The following is a 26,415-nucleotide window of genomic DNA, read 5'->3' on the forward strand; positions in this document are numbered from 1 at the left end:
TTAAATATGTGAGAGAAGAAAGTACACATGTATTTACATAGTTTGAATTATTAATTATTTTTATTAACTTCATATAGTCATATGAATTTAAGTAATATATTATATTCCAATATAGCCTATTCCCATCCACCATGTTTATATTTTATTAAAAATACATTTCTTATATGTCAAACAATATAATTAAATGTATTTTTATGCAATTGTTTTTAAATGCAGTAGAATAAAGGAGTCAAAGATGCATATTTGAAAAGTCATTACCTACACAATTATCTTCACTAGTGTCTTAGTATATATGTGTGAGTCAAATTAATTACTGCCTGTGGTCACTTGCTTTCAATCTGAAGAACTTCATTTAAGATTTTTTATACAGCAGATGTGTCAGCAACAAATGATTTGTTTCTGCTCAACTGGTAATGTGTTTTAGAAAGATTCCCAATTTGGAGTGGTGGCGCAATGTTAGGGCATTTGCCTTGCACGCTGCTGACCTAGAATGAACCTTGATTTGATTGCCCAATGTCCCATTTGGTTCCCCAAGCCAGGATCAATTTCTGAGCATGTAGCCAGGAGTAACCCCTGAGCATCACTGTGTGTGACTCAAAAACTAAATAAATAAATAAATAAATAAATAAATAAATAAATAAAGATTCCTAATTGAAAGGTTTTAACACAATTATTTGAATGTGTTATCTAACTTTTTCTGACTTTCATTGTTTCCATTGAGAAGTTAACTGTTAATCTCTGGGGTTTCCAAATTTATGATATGATATGATATATAATGAATCATTTTTCTTATGTGCTATTACGAAGTTTTTAGGAAGGTTTAAATTTTGAAATGATGATAATGGTAGTACAATCAATAAGGAACTTATCTTGCATGCAGCTAACCTAGGTTTGCCCTCTGACACTCTATAATATGGTTCCCTGAGCACAAAGCCAGAATTAAGCCCTAAGCACAGCTTGTGATGGTACCAAAACCATCACAAAGAAAACAAATGATGATGAGAATAAAAACCAAATGACTTATAAATTCTCTTTTCCCCTGAACCATCCACTAATATTTTTTGAGCATGTCTCCTTTGAATTGGTCTTCTATGCAAGTGATAGATATCAAACTCCACTCAGTCCTCCTCAGCTGCCATTGGTACCATTGGTGAATACCAGTATAGTCATTTATGCCTTTAGATTCAAATGAAAACAAAAGCTTTTTGGAGAAAATACCTGTTCAGAAGATTTTACTTCCATCTGCATTTTGAATCCCTGCCTAGACTTTACCAGACCACAAACAAGTCACTCATTCAGATCCAAAAGTTCTCTGTAACTGAAATTTACCTTCTATAAGGTAGCATGGGTGAAAGGAAGTAGAGTGGGAAAAACACAGGCTTTCAAAATTCATAATGAATTCAAATGCATAAATGAAAATTAAATCCTCAAACCCACCAGTTTATGCTGTCTGCTCTTGTCTTAGCTGCTTTATCTCTATGTATCTCCAGTTAAATGGGCATTTTCTTTTTCATGGTCTGGAGAAAGACTTAAATGAAAAAGTCTTCCTCTTCATCCTGGCACACAGTAAATGCTTAATGTTGACAGAGGCTCCTATCTCAAAAGCACTTACCAGGCTTATTTCTGGAGAGACAAAGCCTTCTCTCTAGACTTCTCACAGTCCCTGAACTATTTTGGCAACACTGTTTTAGTAATGGTATCTGACCTGAACCATATATGAGTCGAACTGGATTTCATTCTCTTGATCTCATTGTTGTGCTGACAAGAAACACTAGATGATCAGAGGTTAGGAAAGCCCAGACAATGGCAGATTACAAGAGTAAATCTTGAAGAGAAAATTGTTGTATACAGGAAGAAAAGCAGGCAAGGTGTATTCCCAGAGGGTCCCTTGACCGTGATCAATGACATGGACACATTGGACACTTGGAAATAAGAGATGAGCAAGAATAATAAAACTCTCAGGGAGAAAGACAAGGTCACAGAAAACTGGTCTGAACAACTGTTTGATAGACTCAGCCTGAAAAGTAATGCCAGAGATTTGCACCAATATTATTCCATTTTCTATGCCACTGAGAACAGTTTGGTTATGTTCTTTTGTGGAAGTCATGCCTTGACAATTTTTATCTACTAAATGTGGCACATTTAAGTCTTTTATTAAGTCAGTTATGTTCTCATTTTTTATTCACCTAAGATATATCTTTCTATATGTCAAAGAGAATTTCAAAGGTTCCTTTCTCCTTCCCTGCAGTGCCTACTCATTTTTAAGCATGCCTCCTTTTAATTGATCCCCACCCAGGCTCTATTTACAAACACGCTGTGCAAGTGGCAGACATTAAACTCCGCTCGGCCCTGCTATTCTACCTCTGCTGAGTGCTGTGTGCTCTGTAACTACAGTGCAGCCTTTCAGCTACTTACTACACACAAGTCCTGTGTTGTGTGGAGTGGCCGGGGAAAGCTCATTGCTACCTTCTCAATGAAAGAACTGGGCTCTACAGGTATTAAATAAATATTGATACTATCATCAAGAAGGCAAGTTGATGTGGTGAAGGAAAATAGAGAATATGTGTTTGCTGAGCACAATGCCTTGTTTTCCATACATGCTTTTGCTGGGAGATTTCTCTTTTGTCAGCTGAAGCACCAATGGAATCTGTAGCTCATTAAATGAAACTGAACAAATGAAACTGATGGCTTTCTGAATAAAAAAAATGAAGTCTGACTTGTTTGTTTCTCTTTGATAACAATTTGTCTAGTAGGAAGGAAAAGAAGGAGGACCAAAAATGACTCCTGATGGGTCTGGCTTGCACTTGCTCTTATTAAAGCAGAGTCAAAAACTTTGACAGGAGCCTTCACACTCTCTCATTACTGAGTTGTATTTGAAATGGGACAAAACGATAATAAGATTTGTGATCATGATGACAAATGCTCCCATGATGGGCTCTAGCTTCTAGTGCCTGCCTGTTTCATGCCACTGTCGCCCACCATGTCAATCTCAATACTGGTGCTTCACAACTTACTGAAAACCATATCTTCCAGGGAACCAAGCAAGGTCTGCATGTTTCAAAGTCCATGATTCTTCTGGTTTTACTTTATACCCCTTAAACTTTACTATTCTGACTTAGTTTCTTTAACTATCATTACAGGTTATAGAAGAGCCTGTGTACTTAGCACAATGCCTGCTTAGCCAGATCAATGCTGTTCAGACTCTGGCTGGTAGACCCTTCTCCAAGGATTCCTTTAGCACTTCAGCTGCTAACAGTGGCATCTGGAATCCTTATTGGGATTCTGAAGTGAGTGAGATATGACTGAAGTCATTGTTTGCTGCTTGTATTTATGTGTTTTCCCTTTTCTATCCACTGTTCCCTGGACAATAGGCATAGCTTTCTCATTATTCTCCATAAATAATGACTTCACAATTAGGCTTATTTCCTCAGCTTTAGTTTCTCAGATAACATTTTTTTTGTTTGACAATCACAACTGGCATGCTCAAAGCCTTCTCTTGGCTCTGCATACAGGGATCACTCCTGGCAAGGCTTAGCGAACAATATAGATACTGAATAGAACTCAGGTTGGCTGTATTCAAGGCAAGTGCCCTGTCTTCTGTACTGTATCTCTGGATCCTCAATTTCCATTGTGAATACACTATTAGCCATTATTATCCAATTTATTGTATAAACCAATTATTAGCCAATCCATTAATATCCAATAATTATCCACTATTACTTAACTGATTTTAATGACTAACTTTTCTTAGCAAAGCCCTGTCCATAATTCTTTGGGGCTCTGGTGAACCAGTTAACCAATTTGCTCAAATTATATGGCTTTGAATTTGCTATAGGGTGAGTAGAAGCCAGTCAGATACTCCAAGGACAAAATACTGATTGGTAGAGCTGTGTCCAGTTCCACTCAAATTGATACAATGGATGTACATTATCTCAGAACACCTTTAGTTTTAGTTTTCAAAATTCCCTGTTATTAAGTTGTTCCCATGCACTCAAGGCTGCTTTCTTTGATTCAGACTTGATTACACCATTTCTTTCTTATAAATTCACATTATTGCTCAAAGCTATCTTGGTTGGTTTTGGCCCACAGATTTAGAGGTTTGGCTGTAACATGACTTGCTAGGATTTCCTTGTCATTTGTAAGTCAGAGGAAAGCACCATTTTGATGAAGATACTTGAGCAGTTCTTGTGACTTAGATAGTACTTTATCTCTTGTTCTATGTTGAAAAGCATCTTGTGAAGTGTTGTTTCCACAAATGTACAAAGTCTACAGGTTGTTTTCACATGTGGTCAGAGTACAAGGAGAGGAAAGCATCACTGTCTTATACAACTACAAGAATGCTAGGTTAAAATAAAATCATTCATAGGTACAGTTTCTTCCATTGGAGTGTTGAGAATGTTATGGAACCATAATGATGAAGGTTTAGTGTATCACAATTGAATAGCACATCTTAAGATGAAAAAGAATTCTAACAAAAAAATCATGCCGTTTGATTCCAACCGTTCTTTGAATCTCCAAATCTTTCATGTTTTTATTTATGTAAATAACAGCACAATTTTCTGAAAGTTATCACAGAAGTTTCACATAGAATATAAAAGAAATTATATTAATGGACTAGAACATATAAGTAAATTGGTATATTTGAGGGATGCCTATAAAAATATATAAGAAAAATATTTATTGTTTTTTATTGATATTACACTATGAATAGAAACAAAATAGAAATATTGATGAAGGTATTAAAGATTCTATCTATGTATGACTTCTAAACAAATTTTAAAAGTTTTTTCTACTGCAAAACTTGAGCAGTGTTCTTATCAATGTGTCTTCTTAATTACACCAACTTAACTAAGACACCATTTCTATACAATAAAATCACCCATCTTAAATGAGTACTGATGAATTTTGACAATTTTATACAGCATTGTAGCCACTAATATCACCAAGGTATTAGACTTTTCATGTCTAAAAGTGCAATGAAAAAGGGGTGGAGGTATAGTAAATCAGATACATGCTTGTCTTGCACATAGACAAAGTAGATTCAATCCTTCATACCCCAAATGTTCACCCAACACCTGAGAAATTCCTGAGCACAGAGACAAAAGTAAGCCCTGAGCACAAGCAAGTGTGGTGCATAAATATCCCTTCCAAAAAATCCAGATAAGGGGTCGGCGAGGTGGCGCTAGAGGTAAGGTATCTGCCTTGCAAGCGCTAGCCAAGGAAGGACCACAGTTCCATCCCCCGGCGTCCCATATGGTCTCCCCAAGCCAGGGGCGATTTCTGAGCACTTAGCCAGGAGTAACCCCTGAGCATCAAACGGTGTGACCCCCCAAAAAAAAATCCAGATAAAAAATAAAAGTGCAATGCAAAGTTGAATTGAATATCTAATCCTACATTTTTAAACCACAGATCCACAGTGCGAGGCTGCAGATATAGAAAGGTTGAACACTGGCTATAGGCTGAAACTTGGTACAGGTTCCAGCTGATCCAATTTCTATCCTTCTAGAGTTTCATAAATGGAATCCTCCATTATGTGGTGTTTTATGATTTTTCTCATTTAGCAAAATGTGTTTGGTAGTGGTGCATATTGCTGTTGATCAATATTTTGTTCCTTATTTCTGCTCTGCAATATTCAGTTCTATAAACATAATAATAGGGGTTTGTATTATGTTAATGATATTGGACTTGTTTCAGCTCTGCTACTATTAAAAGAAGTGCTGTGAGCACCCGTGGCCAAGCATTTGTATGGGCATGCCTTTTACTTATTTAGGTCTCTTAATTTCCCGATGGGATTTCTTGGTGATAACAAGTTTATGTTGAACTTTGTAAGAAACTACTTAACTGCTTCACAAAGTGATGGTAGCTTTGCACGTTCTTATTAATAATGTGTGAGAATCCCAGTTGTAACCAATGTTTAGGGTAATCTGCATTTAGTTAATATTCATCTTTCTAGAAGACATGTAAAAGAATCATTTCACTGAAATAAGCGATCCTAGTGAGCAACTTTACCTAATTTTGTGATGTATATGGTTTCTGTAGTGAAGATTCTGTCTGACTATGTTCATGTGGAGAGAGTGTTTTTAATCTACAAGTGTTCTTTTTAATATTTTGGGTAGAATAGCTTCCTATCATACCTATATATGAATGTTTCAAATGTTTTCTCCTGGTGTTTACCTTGTTTTTAAGTCAGTACTTCCCTTTCTAATTTTTGTTTATTTGGGGAGCACACCCAATAGTGCTCAGGGGTTACTCCTGGCTCTGTACTCAGGGGTCATTCCTGGCAGTGCTCAGAAGATCACATGGGATGCATAGGATTGAACCTGGATCAGTTTCATGCAAATCAAGCATCCTATCCTCCAGACCCTCTTCTTCCTTTTTTTCCTCTATTATTATTATGATCAGTTGGGATGGGCCACCCATGCTTGATCACACATATTTAAACATCTAGCTGTGGTGGATGCTGAGGTTCCCTTAACTGGCCACAGTGCTCACACATTATTATTTGTGTTGCTCACATCCACATACTTATAGTGGTTTTGAGATCACACACTATTACAATATCAGAGACATCAGAGAGTGACATCCTCAAGTTAACTTAGGAAGCAAGTGGGCACCTCTGGGATGGAAACCACAGCCTTATGCATCCAGGCATGTACTTACTTGTACTACTGAAATGAAACCATTCCAGGTTCCAGACGTGATTTTTAAAATTTTTATTGATTTTTTAAATTAAGTTTTCAATTTTAATGACATTTATTTGGTCATTTTGGAGGGGATCAAACAGGATTTTTGTACATTTTCAAAGTAACCTAACCTCATGAAGAGCTTTTCTTTTTCTATTTTCTTTTGGGAATGTATATACTTTTGTGTCTAAAGTTTAAGGATCTATGAACCTGTTGGAATGAACTTACTTGCTGTAGGGTAAGTGTTGATATTCTTCTTTTTCATTACTAACTGACACCCAATTGCATCAACCACCTTTATTGAAAAGACTCCCTTTAATCCTTTACCGGTTTGTTCATTTTCCTTACAACCTTCCTTTGTTGTTGTCATGGTGCCCTGGAAATCAATTAGAGTCACATGTCTGATTGTGGTGCTCACATATTTATTATGTTATGCAGACACTTACTTGAAGTACTACTAAAGTCACATACTTATTTGTGGAGCCCAAAATCACATTGGTGGAATCATGTTTATTCAGTATTGTGGTAGGTTGGTGCCAGGAATATAACTTGGTATACCCAAAAGGTACTCTTGTCATAGAGCCACAAACCTGGGTTCTCTAAGCCAAATTTAACAGTTTGAGGGTAGGGCATGTTGGACCATATAGGCTGGTGCTATAGGGATACTACTAGCTCTGTGCTCAGAAATGATTACTGAGAATAACCAGGGGTCAGTAAGTACAGGGGATTCAAACCAGGGCCAGTCATATGCAAGGCAAGTGCCATCACCTTCTGTACTATCTGTCTGACCAGCTTGAATTTTTATTAGTAGTCCAAAGTATGGTATAACTTCTTTTGTAATTATTATGGATACATAGTTTATATATAAGTATGTTGTTAAATGTTCAAATATTTATAACTTTTATAAATATAAACCACTATACATTTTTAGGTGCCATATTGTTCTGACTTCTGTATTTTTTACTTTTTAGTTTTTGGGTCACACCCGGCATTGCTCAAAGGTTACTCCTGGCTTTGTCCTCAGAAATCACTCCTGGCAGGTATGGGGGACCACATAGAATGCCAGAATTCAAACCACCATCCATCCTGGGGTTTCTGTGTGCAAATGCCCTGCGACTGTGCTATCTCTCTGGCCCCGATGTCTGTATTTATAAAGTTATACAGAGAAGCTCTTATTGAAAGATATTTAAGAAGTAAATAATTTTATTATTATATATCTGGACATTGACCTCTGTAAGTGTCAACTGACTCAAGGTAGTTGAATTTTTTTAAACTTAATTCCTTATACTACTGGGTATTGATCAATTATTTTTTTACTTATTGCTTTATATACTTGGGTTTTTTGTTTATTTTTTGGAACTCCTTATATTTTGACTGGAAGATAACAAGTTGCTAATTTTTAACATTCCATTTTAATTTCCTTTTCTTTTTTGGGGGAAGGGGGGTAACACCCAGTGGTGCTAGGGCTTTGAATTCAAGAGTCACTTCTGGAGACTTGTAGGACCATATTGTGTGCTAGGGATTGAATCTAGGTCCACTATGTGCAAGTACCTTACCTGATCTACTATCTCTTTGACCCCCATTTTAATTTTCTATGGACTATTAGTTTAACTTTTTCAAATCTGTACTGTTTATTTAGGTTGAAAAACACATAACCTTAACTTTAATAGTTATTTTGCTAGTTAACATTGCACTAATTCTACAAAAAGATCAACTTTGAACTGGAAAGATTGATATTAACTCTTATATATTATCATACAGGCTGTTCATATATAACAAGACTGTGTGTTCGTAAATTTTTTCTTTAAAGAGATAAGTAGTGCTGTAGAGGTAATTTAAGGGGGAGAAAGGCATACAGGGACTTTACATGTAGGGGTTCATTTACTTCATTGTCCTTCAATGACTTCTGGAATTTACTACTATGAACTATGCAGGGAATTGCAGTTCTACCTAAATAACAAAAAAGAAAACAAACAAAAAAGAAGGAAAAATCTCTTCAACAAATAGAGTTTGAAAGACTGAAATGCTAAAAAAAAAAGGAAAGAAATTAGACTCCTTCTCAAACTATACACAAAGATTACTTCATAATGACCTAAAGACTTCAATAATAGAACCGCATCCATAGAATACTTCAAGAAAATAAAGGCAGAATTCTCTGTAATGTTAATCATAAAAGAGTCTTCAATGATTTAATCCCATTGGCAAAGAAAACAAGTCAAAATAAACAAATGGAATTACATTTTACTAAAACATTTCTGCACTGCAAATAAAAAGATGCTTAAAATCAAAAGATCCTCTCTTAAATGGGAAGAAAATATTTACATACCATGCATCTGGCTAGTATATATAAAGCCCTCACAAAACTCAGCAACAAAGAAAAAGCAATCTCATCCATAAATCTGAAGGAGAAGCTAAGTAAACACTTCTTCAAAGAAGACATAAAAATGGCCAACACATATTTAAAAGTCTCCTTCATCATTATTATTGGGGAAATAAAAAAAAGTCTGAAAACGGCCATTGTTTGTGAAGGTGTGGTGAAAAAGTAAAAAAAAAAAAATAATCTTACATTTACTGTTGATGAGGCTGTCCTACAGTTCAGCTTCTATAAAAAAAACTGTGGAAATTTTAAAACAATTAAAAATAGAACTCCCATATGATTTGGTACTTCCATTCCTGGGCATCTATCTCATGAACACAAAAATGTGAATTTGAAAAGATATATATACACCTACATTAACTACAGCACTATTTACAATAGCCGAGATCTGAAAACAACCCAATGACAAGTGAGTGGATAAAGAAATATGGTCTATCTGTAAACACATTGTAATACTTCTCAGCTGTAAGAAAAGACAGATTCTTGACTTTTGCTATAATTTGGTTAGAACTGAAGGGTTTTATAGTAAGTGAAATAAGTAGAATGTGAAGGATGTCAGATGATCTCACTCAGATAAATAAATAAATAAATCAAGAGAATGCAGAGTAATGATAAAAAGCCCTTGAACTTTTACAACAGAACTGAATTGCCAGCAGAGTGGGTGGGGATGGAGAATAGAATAGGGGTGTCAGAATGAAGTGACTTAAGGATCCTGTAGAGCATCTGTACATAAGGACTATGTAGAGCATCTGTGGTACATTGATGATGAAGGTGCAGTTTTTTGTACACCCAAATCACTAGCAATTCTATTGTAACCATATTAACTGATAATAAATATTTTAAAGTATACTGCATGCTATATGGAAATTATTAGGAGAGAGAGTAAAACATCATTTTTATATTTACTCAGAGAGTCACCTTTTTCAGTGTTTTACATTTCTTTCTGAAATGGTCTCCATGAGGGTCTTCATTCTTATTTGGTAAAATCTCCCTTCTGTCAAAAGAATTTCTTTTGGAAGTTCTTAATTTTTGTTGGTCTTGTTTGAGCAGGTCTAATTTCAACAAATCCTCTTCATGCCTGATCTCTCATGTTGATCTTTAAGGATTTAAATTTATTTTCCCAGTCTGTTTGGGAGCAATACCAATAAGTGCTCCAGGACTACCCCTGATTCTGTGTTCAAAGCATACTCCCAGAATGCTTAGGGTACCAGATATTGTTCAGGACTGAATCCAGGGCTATACTCTCTCATTTTTATTTATTTGTTGGTTTGGGGGCTATACCTGGCTGTAGTCAAGGTCAAGGTCTTGTGTTTAGGGAATCACTTCCTCTAATTTTCAATTAAAATTCTCATGAAATACAAAATTTTATGTTGACAAAATTTTGTCACAATCTACAACAAACATTTTTATGGGCTATTGAAGTTTCTGACAAAATGTTAGCTCATATTAGTAATGAGATCATTTTTCTTGCTGCTCTCAATATTTGTTCTTTCATCAACTTTCAACTATTTGACTGTAATATACATCTATTATTCTTGCCAATGTTTGCTGAGCAGTTCAAATCTACAAATGTTATTATTTATCAAAATTGAGACATTTGATAATAATTTTAAAAACCTTTTCTTTTTTGTTTATCCTATATATAGTCTGCTCTCATCAGAGTCTTCAGTGTTACATGGGCTTCATTACTTAACAAGCTCCTAAAATTCTACTTTTCCTTTGTGTCTTAATATTGCATGATTTTTATTGACTTTTTCTGAAATTCACTGGCTTTTTCTAATGTTATTGGCATTCTTTGAAATCCATTCAGTTACTTTTTTTAATTAAATTTCTTTATTTTAGACACTGTGTTTTACAGAGTTGTTCATGATACAGTTATTTCTGGCATTCAATACTCCACTACCAATGAAACATTCCTTCCACACTGGTCATCAATTTCCCAGTCTTCCCAAAGTCTGACCCGTGGCAAGTTGGAAAAATTTATTTAAGATCCTGTGTATTTCTACTGGGATATTAGAATTAAAATGATGGGAGTGTCACATGGCCATGGCCACATAAGTTGCTAGGGAGCTCACAAATTTGAAAATCTGCAGCGCTGGGCTGATGAGCTTTTATGGTGACATCAGTAGTTCATAGGGGCCCACTGAAGGCCCTGGAGTGATCAGTTGTGAGCTTGGTATGTAAGTATATCCGTGAGGTTTTTTTCTGCTAGTGTGTCTCTCTTTTGAAACTTATATAAGTCTATAGAGTTGGCTTCTTGCCATGGCAGAAGGCACTGGCTCCTGAGAATGGCTGCTATGGGTATCTGGAAGTACAGAAGCATGGGGAAAGATGGCCTGGACTGGCCCCACAGCTCTCTGTAGATGTCAGCCAAAAATCTGGTACAAGCGTGCTTGGTGCCTAGGGGTCTCTGCAGAGATGTGTAGAGAAATAGTGAAGCTGAGCCATTGGCAAGGAATCCATTGTTGGATGGATCTGTGTGTACTGTCTCAGGGCTTGCCTGCCTCCCTCCAAAGGACTCCGAGTGCAATCAGATGTGAGGCTGATATGTTCAAGAGTTTTTAGTTCTGGACTATCCAGTCACTGTTTTTTATTTTAATTTACATAGAAGGACTTCCTGTTTTTTTTTTTTGTTTGTTTGTTTACCACCAGCATCTTTCTCTTCAACCAAGGAGAGTTAAAATAGCTGCTTTAGAAGACATTGTGCTTTGAGAAGCACATCTGGAATATATTGGAGTTGATGACACATCCATTTTTTTTTTATTTTTTCCTTTTTTCAGAAATGACATGAATATTTGATTGTGGACTGCTTAAATTATTTTACTTTTCTCTGTTAAGTGCTGATATGTTTTGTTTTCGAGGGCAAATGACTGAGCTGAACTTGACTAGCAAATGCTGTTTCTAGATATTCAGATATTTAGTACGTAACTGACTTGTGTTGATTCTTTGCTATGGCAATCATGATTTATGTGTAAGCTAGTGTAATGCAAATATAGGGCTTGTTCACTTGTGTTTTCCTTGGATCACTAGTGACCGCACTTACCCCAAGTTTGATAGTTTTCCCATTATAACCAGCACTGTCTCATGACCATGGTAGTGAGTGAGAAAAATAGAATGCCTGTCTTGAATACAGGCACCGGGTACAGAGGAAGAAGAAAGGGGGCATTGGTGATGGGAAGGTTGCACTGGTGAAGGGGGGGTGTTCTTTTTTTATAACTGAAATCCAACTACAAACATGTTTGTAATTATGGTGCTTAAATAAAGATATTTTAAAAATAAAATTGTAAACGAGAATAAATAATTCTACACGAATCTCTAAATATATATGCTTCAATGAAAATGACTTTGCTGCACACTTCTCATTGTCCACACATAACTGTGTATTTTGTATGCTATTCACAATAAAGATATTTTATCTCACCAGATGTGAACCAAAGACCAAAAAAAAAAAAAGAGAGATTTTATTTGCAGGTAAATCTGGTACAATATATTGAACACAACACACTGCTTCAATATATTTATTCAGTTAATACATTTTTATTCTGGGTTTTTGTTTGAGCAGGTTAGGTTCAATTCCTGCTAGTAATGATCTTTCTTTTCTTTTCTCTTCTTCTCTCTTCTCTCTTCTTCTCTTCTCTTCTCTTCTCTTCTCTTCTCTTCTCTTCTCTTCTCTTCTCTTCTCTTCTCTTCTCTTCTCCTCTCCTCTCCTCTCCTCTCCTCTCCTCTCCTCTCTTCTTTCTTTCTTTCTTTTTGCTTTTTAATTTCTTTCTTTCTGTTTCTTTCTTTTCTTTTTTTCTTTGTTTTGTCACACTTGGCTGTGCTCAAGCATTATTTCTGGCTCTGCACTCAGAAATCATTCCTGGCAGACTCAGGAAACCATATGGAATGCCAGGTATAGAAACCAGGTGGGCTGTGTACAAGGCAAATGCCCTTTACTATTGCTCTAGCCCCTAGTGATGATTGTTTTAGAAGTTTAATAGGCACCACTGAAAAGAAATTTTTTCATGAGTGGTTAAAATAAAAAGTGTAAAACCACCTTTTTATAATGATTCCAAGTCTAACTCTGGTTTCTTTTTAGGTGGTATAAATCTTTCACCTTCTGAATCATCACAAGGATTCCAAATCTGCCCTTGTGAAAGTATATTTAATGGCACTAACAACTTCTTTTATTTTTCTCTCCAACAAATGTAATGCAGAAATTTCTTGTGATAATGCAAATGGGTTTCAAATTCAACAGACTGTTTTCATATCAAGTATTTCTAACTAATGATAATTCTCTAATTAGTAGAAAAACATGCATTGTTAGAACAGTCACCCCGCAGCTAGACTGGATGCCATGAAAAGGGCATATTAGCTGTAAAAGCAACTAATGTAGATGAAGGAAGGCAGAGACTTAAGAGAGCCCCTGAAGCTGTTCTGCTGGGAACACCTGCTTACATCTTCACTTTTTTCAGCTCCAACGCAGCTTCTCCTCCTCCTTAAAACTACTTAAACCTATACTAAGATCTATGGCGCCCTTGTTTATGGTCACCATACAGCCTCCTGAGAAATAGATGTTCAGGACAAATTCCTTGGAAGCTTATAGATTTGTGTCATGCAAAAGGCATTGTGTGTCACTCATGCATAATGTCTGTCAAGATAGCATGATTTGCTATCATACCTCTACTCAGCCCAATTCCCTAGGATATCAATCTTGCCTTCATATATGGGCTTTGGGTCTCTGGTGACTCTGAACTTCACTGAATGCTAGGAAAGCAAGATGTGTGTGTGTGTGTGTGTGTTTGTGTGTGCATATGTGCATAAACATGCATATATGTTAAATATTTTAACATTTCATAGATAATTAGTGTACTTAGGGACTAATCTTCTTATTGATAAGTACTTAAAAGTGATACTGTGGTTGAATCTTGAACTATTTTCATACTAGATTATAGCCAGTCATAATCATTGCCCATCTACCTCTACTGTCACTTCTTAGCCCTTCACCGGAACCACTCCTCATCTCTATCTTATGCATATTAATTACTCACACAGTCTACACAGTTTGTGTCTTTAAAACCTCGATTGTTTTCTGACTTGGATATGCATAGAAATCACTTAGAATCAAGTTAAAATGCAACTTTTGAGAGTGGACAGAAAGAAGATTCTGGAACTTAGCACACTTCAAGTGAGGCTGGAGTGTTGGCTGTGGGCTACACTTTGACCATACTTTGAGTAACAAACATCTATTTCATCTAGTTTTGAACATTTCTCAATGTACTGGGAGAATCCATTGTGAAGTTTATGGAATAATCTATGTTTTGAGTGTGGGATATGAAACAAATTCACAACATTTAAATTTTAGCAATGTATTAACTTGTTTTGAATATTAGGGATACATTAGTAAAACTCTCTAGGCTTCATTCAATTCATTAGAATATAAATATAAAGCTATTTATATCCAAAGATTACTGTGACAATTAATGATAGAATAGATACATGGGTCATCTCAATGAAAAAAAATCTCAATAAATATCAGGTTTTATTATTGTGTAATATTCAGGTTGTTTACAAAGTTATTGTAAAAGACATAATTTCACAATTAAAGAGAAAAACACAGTTTCATGTGATCAATAATCTAAGCAAAATTCAAACTATTTGGTAGAGCAAATGACTACTCTCTTGATCTTGGAAAATTTTGTTGAAAGAGTAACTCTTGAAGGTTAAAATGGATTTAGATTTCTTCAGAAGGCATTGAATATGAATGTATCCTTTGAAGTTGAGCTAATAAATCATAACAACTATCTAAGAATTCGCAGGAAGGAGAGAAATATAATAATTGCTTTAGTTCAGGATGTTTTGGTGGTAGGAAATGGGGCTCATTGAAGTCACAAGATTAAGAGTTTGATTTACAGGATCAGATGCCAGGAAATTCAGGAAAATCTAGGAAAATGAGAGTACTTGGAAGATTGGTAAAGAGGGCACTCTGTACCCTTACTAACCTCCACTTCATATCATTGGTTTCTCTGTGTTCCACTCTCTTTATGCCCATTTGATTCCATTTACTCTTAAAATTAAATCAACTGTAATCTGTAATATTCCTGGTATTCTATTCTATTCTGTTCTAGATTTTTTGCTTTTATCTGTGAACCAAAACGCTTCTAGTGGAGTTTGTATTTGAGCAGGAGGAGAAAGACAAACACTAAGCAGCCTAAATACATGCACTTTAGAGCAAACCAGAATGTTACAAAGGAAAATATGAAGCAGGAACTTTGTAGAGAAAGTCAAAGATAGGCAGTTAGCTATCTTTTTAATTAAAAGAGTCAGTATAAATCTGGCTGAAAGGGTAACATTTGAGCAAAGGCTTGAAGAAAATGGGGTACAATGGTAAAGGGTGACTAATGTAATAAGTAATAATGGATGAGACCTCTAGGGTTTTATGTATACTACCTGTAGACCACACAATATATAAAGGAGGTCACAGGTAAAAATGGCATAAATAGGTTATTGTGATTTGGACTGGGTAAGCAACCAATAGAATGGAGACCATATTGGAAGAAAGCATAGGTCAGAAAAATCTTGCAAAACAATTCTAGACAAATACTAGTCAGGCTTAATAACCTTATGTTAGAAGCTTTTTAAATATATTCAAGAACCAGAAAGGATTCTGATTATTTCAGAAGGCAGATGGAGTAATGGGGGAAATGGAGTAGAGCATTGGTGATGCTCCCCGATACTACACACATAAGAACTGGAATCTTATCTCATAAAAGGTAATTAGAGAGTTTGAAAAAAAAAGTTAGCGGGGCTGGAGAGATAGCATGAAGGTAAGGCGTTTGCCTTTCATGCAGGAGGTCATCAGTTCGAATCCCGGCATCCCATATGGTTCCCCGTGCCTGCCAGGAGCAATTTCTGAGCATGGAGCCAGGAATAACCCCTGAGCACTGCCGGGTGCGACCCAAAAACCACAAAAAAAGTTAGCATTTTATTATGTACTATATAAAGTTTAATTCTAGCTCTGTTTGGAAAATAAAAACAAAGTAGCATGGGAGAAGCATGAAAGTTACAAAACAGACACTAAGATGGCTTGAATGGTGTGGTCAGAGTTTGGATTTAATAAAGAGATGAATATGGGGGACTTGCTGGTTAACTGATTGGAGGCATGAGAATAAAAGAGAAATCAAATATGTCTTCAATATTTTGGACTGTATGAATATTATTAATGCAGCTAGATATGACTTCAAGGCAGAGTGATTGAGGCAAATCAGAAATCCAGAATCCAAAGTTGAAGTGTTGAGTAAAAATAAAGAGTTCTGATGAAAACTTTAGGTTAGTCGTATGTTTGGGATATGTAGAATGGTGATGGTATTAAAATCTCTGAGGCTAGGACAAAATAGAAAAAAGAGACTAAGGATCATAGATGCTCTAGTCTTTAGAGTTTGGAACAAGAAGAATTGCACAAAAACACCTGAAGTGTACTAAGTAAGGAAATATAGAATCTGTGATCTTAGAAACCAGGAAAGGAAATAAGTTACCATGAGAAAAAGAACTATGACAATTGTTACTGCCTTACCAACATAAGACTGAGGAAGGACCATTGGTTTGAGCAACATGGAGACTTTGATGACTCTGTGAAAAACAGTTTCTTCTGAACACGAGATGAAAGCCTGACTGAAGTAACCTAGAAGGGAGACGTAGACATGAGAAATTGGAGACAGAATATGGTTTATACCTTAGAAAATAATTTGCCTAATTCTTGGAGGTATGCTTTTCTCTGCTGGGCCTATCTACATCATATTTGGGTACTTGGGCATCCATCTACAAACCTAAAAGGAAATTCCCTCAGGCTCACTAAGCCCAAAGCTGACTGGAATATCTCAAAACCAACTATTTCTTCTTTGGAATCTCACTATCATTCTATGATAGAAATCTTTCTGAGACTTAGAAGAAACCATTCTATACAAAAGCAATGTTTTCCTGCTATCTAGGAAGTGAGCAATTGTTCTCTGAATAAATAACAGTTGGCTATTCAATTTTTTTTGATTAACTGATCTGAGACAAACCTATTAGTAATAGTGTAGAATAGCATACAATTTATCTCAACACCTAAAACTTTACATGTGTATTTTTAACGAGTACATTGGAAAACAAGTTACAGTTCTTTGTTATCAATGATAAAAAGAAACATCATTTTAGTTGTCATAAGATTATCTTGCTCATGTTTGAAAATGGAAGGATGGTATGAAGATGTGTGTTTTTATGCATACAAACTCAGCACCCATTCTGTAAAGCAGAGATTCAGAGATTACAGAAAGCTCCCTCCCTGCTCTTTGTTCTTTGAATCTTTTTTTTTTGGGGGGGTGGGGTTTCGGGCCACACTCGTTTGATGCTCAGGGGTTACTCCTGGCTATGCGCTCAGAAATTGCCCCTGGCTTGGGGGGACCATAAGGGACGCCGGGGGATCGAACCGTGGTCCTTTCCTTAGCTAGCGCTTGCAAGGCAGACACCTTACCTCTAGTGCCACCTCGCTGGCCCCTATTCTTTGATGCATTGTTGTGGAAAGTGTTTTCTTCTAGAAAAACATGATCCTTCCTCAGCCTATCTGTTTCACTCCATCTTCAGAGACAGGTCATATGAGAACTGGTTGTGAGACATCAATTGTTTTTTTTCTGATAGGACAAACAAGGTTTGTGAGAAATGCTGAGATGCAGGAGGATTTGTTAAAATTAGCACATCTGCTTTTGTCCTTTAGCTTTAGATGAAGTTATGACGTCTTACTGATACCTATTTTTCTGGTAGGAAATTTGCCCACATTGCAGAGCTCTCTCTAATTTGGTTGTAGTGGAATACAGATGGGAAAAGACAGATCTGAATCTGTCCTTTCAGGAAGCCATTCACTCATGAATACCTCTGCCCACCCTCAGTTTACTGTCACAGGTCCAATACTTCGTTCAATACTTTGTTTTGGTTAGTGTCTCTAATCTCCATATCAGGGATGCCGAAGATGTTTTTTTTAATAGCATTGTAATTTCTTTTCTTTTTTTTTTTTTTTTTTTTGGTTTTTTTGGTTTTTGGGTCACACCCGGCGGTGCTCAGGGGTTACTCCTGGCTGTCTGCTCAGAAATAGCTCCTGGCAGGCACGGGGGACCATATGGGACACCGGGATTTGAACCAACCACCTTTGGTCCTGGATTGGCTGCTTGCAAGGCAAACGCCACTGTGCTATCTCTCCGGGCCCATTCTTTTCTTTTTTTAAAAATATTTTATTGGGCCCGGAGAGATAGCACAGCGGCGTTTGCCTTGCAAGCAGCCAATCCAGGACCAAAAGTGGTTGGTTCAAATCCCGGTGTCCCATATGGTCCCACGTGCCTGCCAGGAGCTATCTCTGAGCAGACAGCCAGGAGTAACCCCTGAGCACCGCCGGGTGTGACCCAAAAACCAAAAAAAATTTTTTTTATTAAAACACCTTGATTACAAACATGATTGTGGTTGGATTTCAGTCATGTAAAGAACACCCCCATCACCAGAGCAACATTCCCAACACCATGCCAAGGCCTTTTGGATGTTTATAACATCATTTGTGGGACAAATAATAAAGGTAGATATATTATGGGTAGCCAACAAGAAGCATAAATGTCTGTCCTGTCATGTACCAGAGCCAGAATGTATAATTTCATGGACTCTTATGTACAGACACTTCCCACCCTTACTCTATACACTTAACTTAGGAGGAGCAAGATCAAATGACTTCAGTTTTACCGATTGTGTCTAGCAAGTCATATGCTAAAGAAGGCTCAATACGTTGTAGCCTATTGACAAATACATGATAATAGCCACAACCACCTTACTGTGGACAGACAAGAATAAAATGAGTGTCCAGATGGGCATTCAGATTGTTTGGTGGAGCATTACTTTTACCTTTTGTAAGGCACTTGCTATCTATTGATCCAGAAAATTCACTTTGACACTGTCTGATTAGGGTTCATTGAAGAAGTTCTGAGAGGTGGTTGAGGATGCATAGCTAATTAAGCAACTGCATAGACAGGCTCTGTTATGAGGAAGTAATATAATAGGAGAAAAACTCAACACCACCCCCCAGCTGCCATTATATACTACTAAAATTTTAGGGTACAAGAAAGTTTCAGGAGATGAAATGGAGCACACACTTCAGAATTTTCATAGCAAAGTAGTAAGGAGCAGGGGTACTTCTCTTCTCATGACCATCAGTCATTGTTAAGGACGTGAGCATCTGGGAAGATACTAATTTCCAGTTGCTTCCATCCTGCTTACAACTGTTAAGGAGGTTCTGGAAGTCAAGGACTGAAAGCCAACAAAGCCATAGATACTGGTTCGCAGGTGTCAGACAGAGCTGCAGAGAAATGACAGTGGAATGCAAAGGGACAAGGGCCAGCCCAGACAGCCTACCACAAAGAACAGAAAGTGCTAATTCTAAATAATTATGCACTTCATTTATAGTTTTTACTCTCAGTACCAATCTCTGTTAATGTGAAATAGTGCCCTTTTATGTGTGAGATAATATATGTGAAATCATCTTGGATATACACTGTAAAGTGTGATACAAATATGTTATTATCATTCTTGTAATTGTTATTATGATGATGGTTTGATTATAGCTATCAGCACTTGGGTGTTAATAGAAGGCATTTCTGAGAAGAGTGAGATGAGAAATTTAAATACAATTCCAGTTATACATAATCAATAATTGTCTAAACCAAGGACATTGCCATGCTTGAATTTATTTTGAAATAACGATAATTTATATATTTGTAGATATTTATCTTTTGGGGAAACAATGGCCAGCGAGCTTTTTAGCAGGGATTTCTATGAAAATAAAGTGTTCAAGGGTGTATTCCTGGGAGAGAGGCTATTCCATCTGAATTTTACATCTAGCTGGTTGGTCTAGCTGAAATTCAGGCAGGGACATCTGTAGGCAAGGTTTTGACTTGCATGTAGATTCTGTCCAGGACCAACATTTCTATTGTGTGGTTCTATTCCCTCAAATGAGGCCTCTTTGATAATGATCTGAATTTGGTTTCATTCATGTCTATAAAATCTGCTTCCTTATCTCCAGCAAGTGTTCACCTTCTCACCTAAATCAGTTTCCAAAGCTACCACTCAATTGCTCTCGACTTTTCTTTCCTTGCCACTGAAAATTCTGAAATGTTTTCATCTGGGTTTATCCATTCAGGGTATGCTAGAGCAGGACAGTTAGGTGTAGATATGAAATGAAGGAGCCGGTGAGATGATTAGGGCCTATGATAGTCTAGACATAGGTGTGAATGGGAGGTTTCCACAGCGGGGTTCTAGCTAAGTACTATTTTCTGCAACTGAGATATAAAGAGAGGGCTGGTCTGACAGACACATAGATACCCACATAGTTTCTTTTCCTGGAGTTAAATATAGCTAGCAGCAATTGTGGAGAAGACCCAAACCTTCTTAAATTGTTTAAATTGATTGACAGCATGTTATGGATAAGAGGTGATTATTTTCCTGGTCATCTTGATAAAAGAGCTTACATTTAGTAGTAGACATTTAACTACCTAACAGTATATTTTATATTAATAGCACACGGAGAGCCTTAAGAAGGCTCTCATTTGGTAAAAGACACAGGGGAGCCATTTCATGGTCGTGAGTCAACCTGATTTAATTAGAAACAATGAAATTGCATTGTGCTTAACCAGAAAGAGTATTAGATTGGTTCTAATCCAGTCTCATTTCGAAGAAGCGGGCTAGGATACCTGGGGAAGAATGACTGGCGTGTGTGCTTTCTGTACTAACAGAGCTAGCACCACTGAGTCAGGTGGATTTAATTTGATTTCTTGTTTGATCCTCTGCTGGCCCATAACTGCAAACCTGAATATTTGTTCATATTACTATTGTCCTCAGACAAAGACCTCTTGAATTCACACAGCAATCTACAATGTAGCTATCCATTTCCCATCTGCTCCGTGTGTACCTTAACTGATAGCTATTCAGGCATTTATTTTAGATAGCAGTGGCTGTCAGGAACTGGAGAGCTCCTTTGAATCTGGGCTGTTGAGATCCAAATTGGTAGCCTTGAAAGTGTATTGCGCGCTGAAGGTCTGCGGAGGACTCTTCTCATCTGGAAGAAGAGCAAGAAAAAGGAGAAACTTACCAAGTCTTTACAATGCTCTTTCTTTGACAGAGTGACCCAGAATGTTGAAGAAGAATAGCCAGTACAGTCTCACCTGACATTTGGCTAGTCTGAGTAATTTCTGAATCCTCTTGGATTCTGTGTGTGACCTCACAGAATCATTGCCTACTGAGTGGAGATGATGTGATTTCAAGTGAAATGACAAAAGAGAGAAATGAATACATCTGCTAAGTACTTTTAAAAAGCAGCAGTTTTGCCTTTGGAAGATGCAGCCTGAGAAGAGAGCCTGAGCAGCAGAGAGACAATCTTGTTTTAAGAAGAAGAATAATTTCGGGGCCGGAGAGATAGCATGGAGGTAAGGTGTTTGCCTTGCATGCAGAAGGTCAGTGGTTTGAACCCGGCATCCCATATAATCCCCTGAGCCTGCCAGGAGCGATTTCTGAGCGTAGAGCCAGGAGGAACCCCTGAGCACTGCCAGGTGTGGCCCAAAAACCAAAAAAAAAAAAAAAAGAATAATAATTTCTTGGGAGCAGAGCAGTGGCAGAGTGGTATGGTGTTTGCCTTGCACACGACTGATCTCGGATGAACCTCGGTTCTATCCCCGCATCCCCGTCCCCAAGCCAGGAGAAATTTATGAGTGCATAGCAACCCCTGAGCATCACCAGGTGTGACCCAAAAACAAAAAACAATAAAATAAAATAAAATAAAATAAAGAAGAATAATTTATTTATTCAAGCACCATGGTACAGCCATAAAAATGCACACACCCCTTCACCAGTGCAACTTTTCTGCTAATTTCCTCCTCTCCCATCCCAGCCTATCCTACAGACATTGTGTTTCTCTCTCTATCATTGTCATGGTAGTTGTTCCTGTAGTTATTTTTCTAACTGTTCTTATCACTCTTTGTGATAAGCTTCTTATTATGGGCTAGCTCTCATCCTTATTATCTCTAGGTATTATTCATATTCTATCTTTTATTTTTCTTACCACAGATAAATGAGACTATTCTGTGTTTATCTCTTTCCCTCCAACATTTCACTCAGCATAGTAGTCTCCATATTCATCCAGGTAAAGGCAAATTTTGCAACTTTATTTTTAACAGCTGCATAGTATTCCACTGTGTAGCTGTACCACAGTTTCTTTAGCCAATTCATCTGTTGTTAAGCATCTGGGTTGTTTCCAGGTTTTGGCTATTTTAAATAGCACTGCTATGAACATAGGAGTGCAGAAGGCATTTCTGTATTGTGTATTTGTGTCCCTAGGAAATATCCCTAACAGTGGTATTGTTGGATCATATGAGAGCTCAATTTCCAGTTTTTTAAGGAATATCCATATTGTTTTTCAGAAAGGCTAGACCAGAAGGTATTCCCACCAGCAAAGAATGAGAGTTCCTTTATTCCCACATCCATGCCAGCAATGGTTGTTCTTGTTTTTGTGATTTTGTTGAGGATCTTTGTATATGTGTTCATCAGGGATATTGATCTGTAGTTCTCTCTCTCTCTCTCTTTTGTTTTTGGGCCACACCCATTGAGGCTCAGGGTTACTCCTGGCTATGTGCTCCTGGGTTGGGAGGACCATATGGGACACCAGGGAATCGATCCGTGGTCCGTCCTAGGCTAGCACTTGCAAGGCAGATGCCTTACTCTAGTGCCACCACTTTAGTCCCTGTAGTTCTCTCTCTCTCTCTCTCTCTCTCTCTCTCTCTCTCTCTCTCTCTCTCTCTCTCTCTCTCTCTCTCTCTCCCCTCTCTCTTTCTCTCTTTCTCTCGTTCTCTTTTTTGTGTATCACTGTCTGCTTTGGGTATCAGAGTGATGTTAGCTTCATTAAAAATTATTTGAGAGTGTTTCTGTTTCTTCAATTTCCTGGAAGAGTCTGAAAATTATTGGCAGTAGGTCCTCTTGGAAGTTTTGAAAAAAAAATCGTTAGTGAACCCTTCTGGGCCTTGGTGTTTCTTTGGGGGAAGAATTTTAATTACCATTTTAGTTTCCTCAATAGTTATAGGTCAATAGTTACGATAGATTTAACTCCTTTTATTCAGAGGCATCTTCAGAAACATACTGAGAAAATATATCAAATTCAAACACAAATTCATAAACAAAGATTCATAACCACGGAGCTAAAGTCAGCTGTCTGACTCCCCTGAAGATGTTGCACTGACTGTGGGACAATGCTCTTCTCTCTCTAAATCTCACATATATCAGAGATAAGATGGACCATGCAATATTCTTAGCCTTGCAAAGTGAGTTCTCTATAAAGCAGAACATGGAATTGGTTATAAGACTATCTAGGTAAACAAAAGTGGCTTCACTAATACATAAAAATTGTAAAATTGTATGATGTAAAGATAGAAGTTAATCTTCTAATATGTGATCATAGTACAGTGTTTGTTCAACATGTGCTAAATCATTAATGTTTTTAATGAGAAAATAGATATTCTTGGAAATTTTTACATCATCCAATGAGTGAACATACTCAATCTCCACAAATAGATGCATCTGGAGCCTATCTCATACATATCTGTATGATTTTTGGCCTTACATGGGTGTCACGTTATGTAAGGCAGAAAAAAAACATTTGTTAGTATTTATTTGGCCACTAAAGATGTTAATCAATTGATTAATGTGTGCTATTATGTATGTTGCTCTCTTAAGAGCAGGGTATAGATGAATGTCCTGTAAATATTGTTGTTGGATCAAGTTATATATTTTGCAATGGGAAAAATTCTTTCCCTTACAATAAATTGAGTAAAAATTAAAAAGACTTCCCATAAATCTCATCCTGCTGATGGAGTTGGAGATGGGAGAGCCAGAGTAGATTGTAATGAGGAGAATGACTTAAATGGCAGAATGGCCGGCTCTTGTCTACAGGTTTACAGAAATGAAATTAAACTTGGGCTTTCGATTGCAAAACAATAAGCAAATTGAAGGCCAATTATACCAGCTCATCAAAAAAAAAAATGCTGGCAAACTGGAGAGGATTTTGCATTTCTGAGTAAAACGACTTTTCAGATGAAAGAATTTATTACAAGAAATTGAGAACATCTGGGCCATCAAAGGCAGAATGCAGTGAATAATTGGACAATCATAGACTAGCATCCATTTGAATAAGAACACTTCCGTGGTGCTCACAAGGGGAAGTGTTCAAAATTCCTCATCTAGGGGGAAATGAGGCTCAGCTTTTAAAACATGATTTTTTTTTTACCAACTGTTATTTGGTTATAAAATAACTTTATTTGGCAGCCCTCAACTCCATAATGTTATTCTTGTGATCAAAATTAAATTCAAATATACATTGCCTAAAAGGAAACCCAACCTGCCATAGAGGCAGGTTAGGAGACAGGAGTAAAACTAAAGGGATGGACACTGGTGACAGAATTAGTAATCAAACATTATACAACCTAAACTTGATCATGATTAACTTTTAACTATATTTCACTCTGAGTCACTAAATTAAAAAAAATTAATATTAGCCCTCTTCTCCGTGTTCCACCTACTGGCATAAACTAGCCATTAACCATTTCTAATACAGGCAACTGTCTATCTATAATAATCCATAAATTTGTTTCTTTCCAGCCTCTACATTTCTTTCTTTCCCCTGACATTTTTACAACCAAAGGCTTCCCTGTTAATATTCTACCATTACCAGTCAAATGCTCATCGCTGGACAAGATGTCCTCATAGCCTATATGAGTATAGCTGAGATACTTTGTACATTTGATAAGGATAATAGTTGACATTCTCTGGAACACTGAGATAGATGTTTTATACCCCAAGACCATTCCTAATTATTCCTAATAATTCCTTTGTATTGTCATTTTAATGCCATTTTTCAATTATGAAAAGCATGTGAAGAGCAAAGAGATGTTTGTTATAGTCTATGATAGAAAGAAGAATGGCAGAATGTGTACAAACTCAAGAATCAGTGCCTTAAAATCCCAAATGTAAATGTCTCACTCATGCTACAAATCTATCATGACTAGTGGGAGCTTTGTTTGTATTATCACCCAAATTTAGGCTGAATGAGAAGTCACTATCTCAAATAGTGCCAATGTAAGTGGTTGAGAGAAAAAAGTTCTGGATGATGGTCTTGCACCAGCAGTTAAGTGCTTGCACCGGAAATTATATTTTTGAGTGCTTCTTATCATCCTTTGACCTATATTACTTATATGGTCCTAACAAACCATGTTGCAGGCATTTGGAAGCAGAAAAATAAATGATCTACTGTGCACCCAAATACAAAGCCTCATAAATATCCTCTGAACATCACTATTGAAAGAAATATAGCACATGGCAATTAAATTGTGAATTTAAATTGTGGTTCTACCACTTAGGTAGCTGTGGAAGCTTGGGTAAATTGCCTACTCTTCCCAAGTTTTAGTTTCCTCACTTCTTAAATGGGAAATAATTATACCCTCATCAAGGAGTTGTTTTAAGGAGCCAGTAAAACCATGCATTCAAGAAACTACACAAAATTTGCACAGTCTAGATCAACATGAGGCCAACCCTAGTCTTCCACACTCAGGGACAATCAGCCCCTATTTAACATAAATAAACCAGCATTGTGACTAAGAATGCAAGAGGCATATATCTAGTTAAGTCAAAGCAAATAAGGAGAGCCAAAACCTCAAAATGAAAGGAACAGGCAGAAGAGAGAGATGAGGGACAGTTTTAAAATGTATTCACATATTCTTTCATACCTTCCAATGGAGGGATGAGTCTGCAATCTCCTGTCTTGAATTTAAAGAGGGCTGTGGCAATTTTGACATTAGAGTACAATGTAAGAATTCCAGAGATATTTTGAGCTGGAATTTCCACTTATGATCTTGTTTTCTGAAACACTTACTCTTTGAACAATAACTACCATATCGTAATGTGAGAGCCCATATGTTATCCAACAGTCCTCACTCAAGTTCAAGGATCCATGAGGAAAGACCTCCAGATGATTCCAGGATCTAGAGGTCATCTAAGTCATTTTTGCATATAAAAGGGGTAGATACAAACAGTTCCGGTGCCCTCCCCAGCTGTATTTTCTGATGCATGGAATCCATGAGCACATGAAAAAATCTTAAACAACTATATATTAGCATGGATCTATTAGAGTAACAGACCACCAGAAACATAAGGTGAAGAATGGGAAACTGGCAGAAGCAATGCTAGAAATGAAATCTTGGTTACTATGAAATCCAGTGATGTGTTTTTGTGGAGAAAAAAATCATTGCAAAAGTCGAGTTTCTCTTTGAC

This window comes from Suncus etruscus, chromosome 15 (assembly GCF_024139225.1).
Source record: "Suncus etruscus isolate mSunEtr1 chromosome 15, mSunEtr1.pri.cur, whole genome shotgun sequence".
In the NCBI taxonomy this organism is placed as follows: Eukaryota; Metazoa; Chordata; class Mammalia; order Eulipotyphla; family Soricidae; genus Suncus; species Suncus etruscus.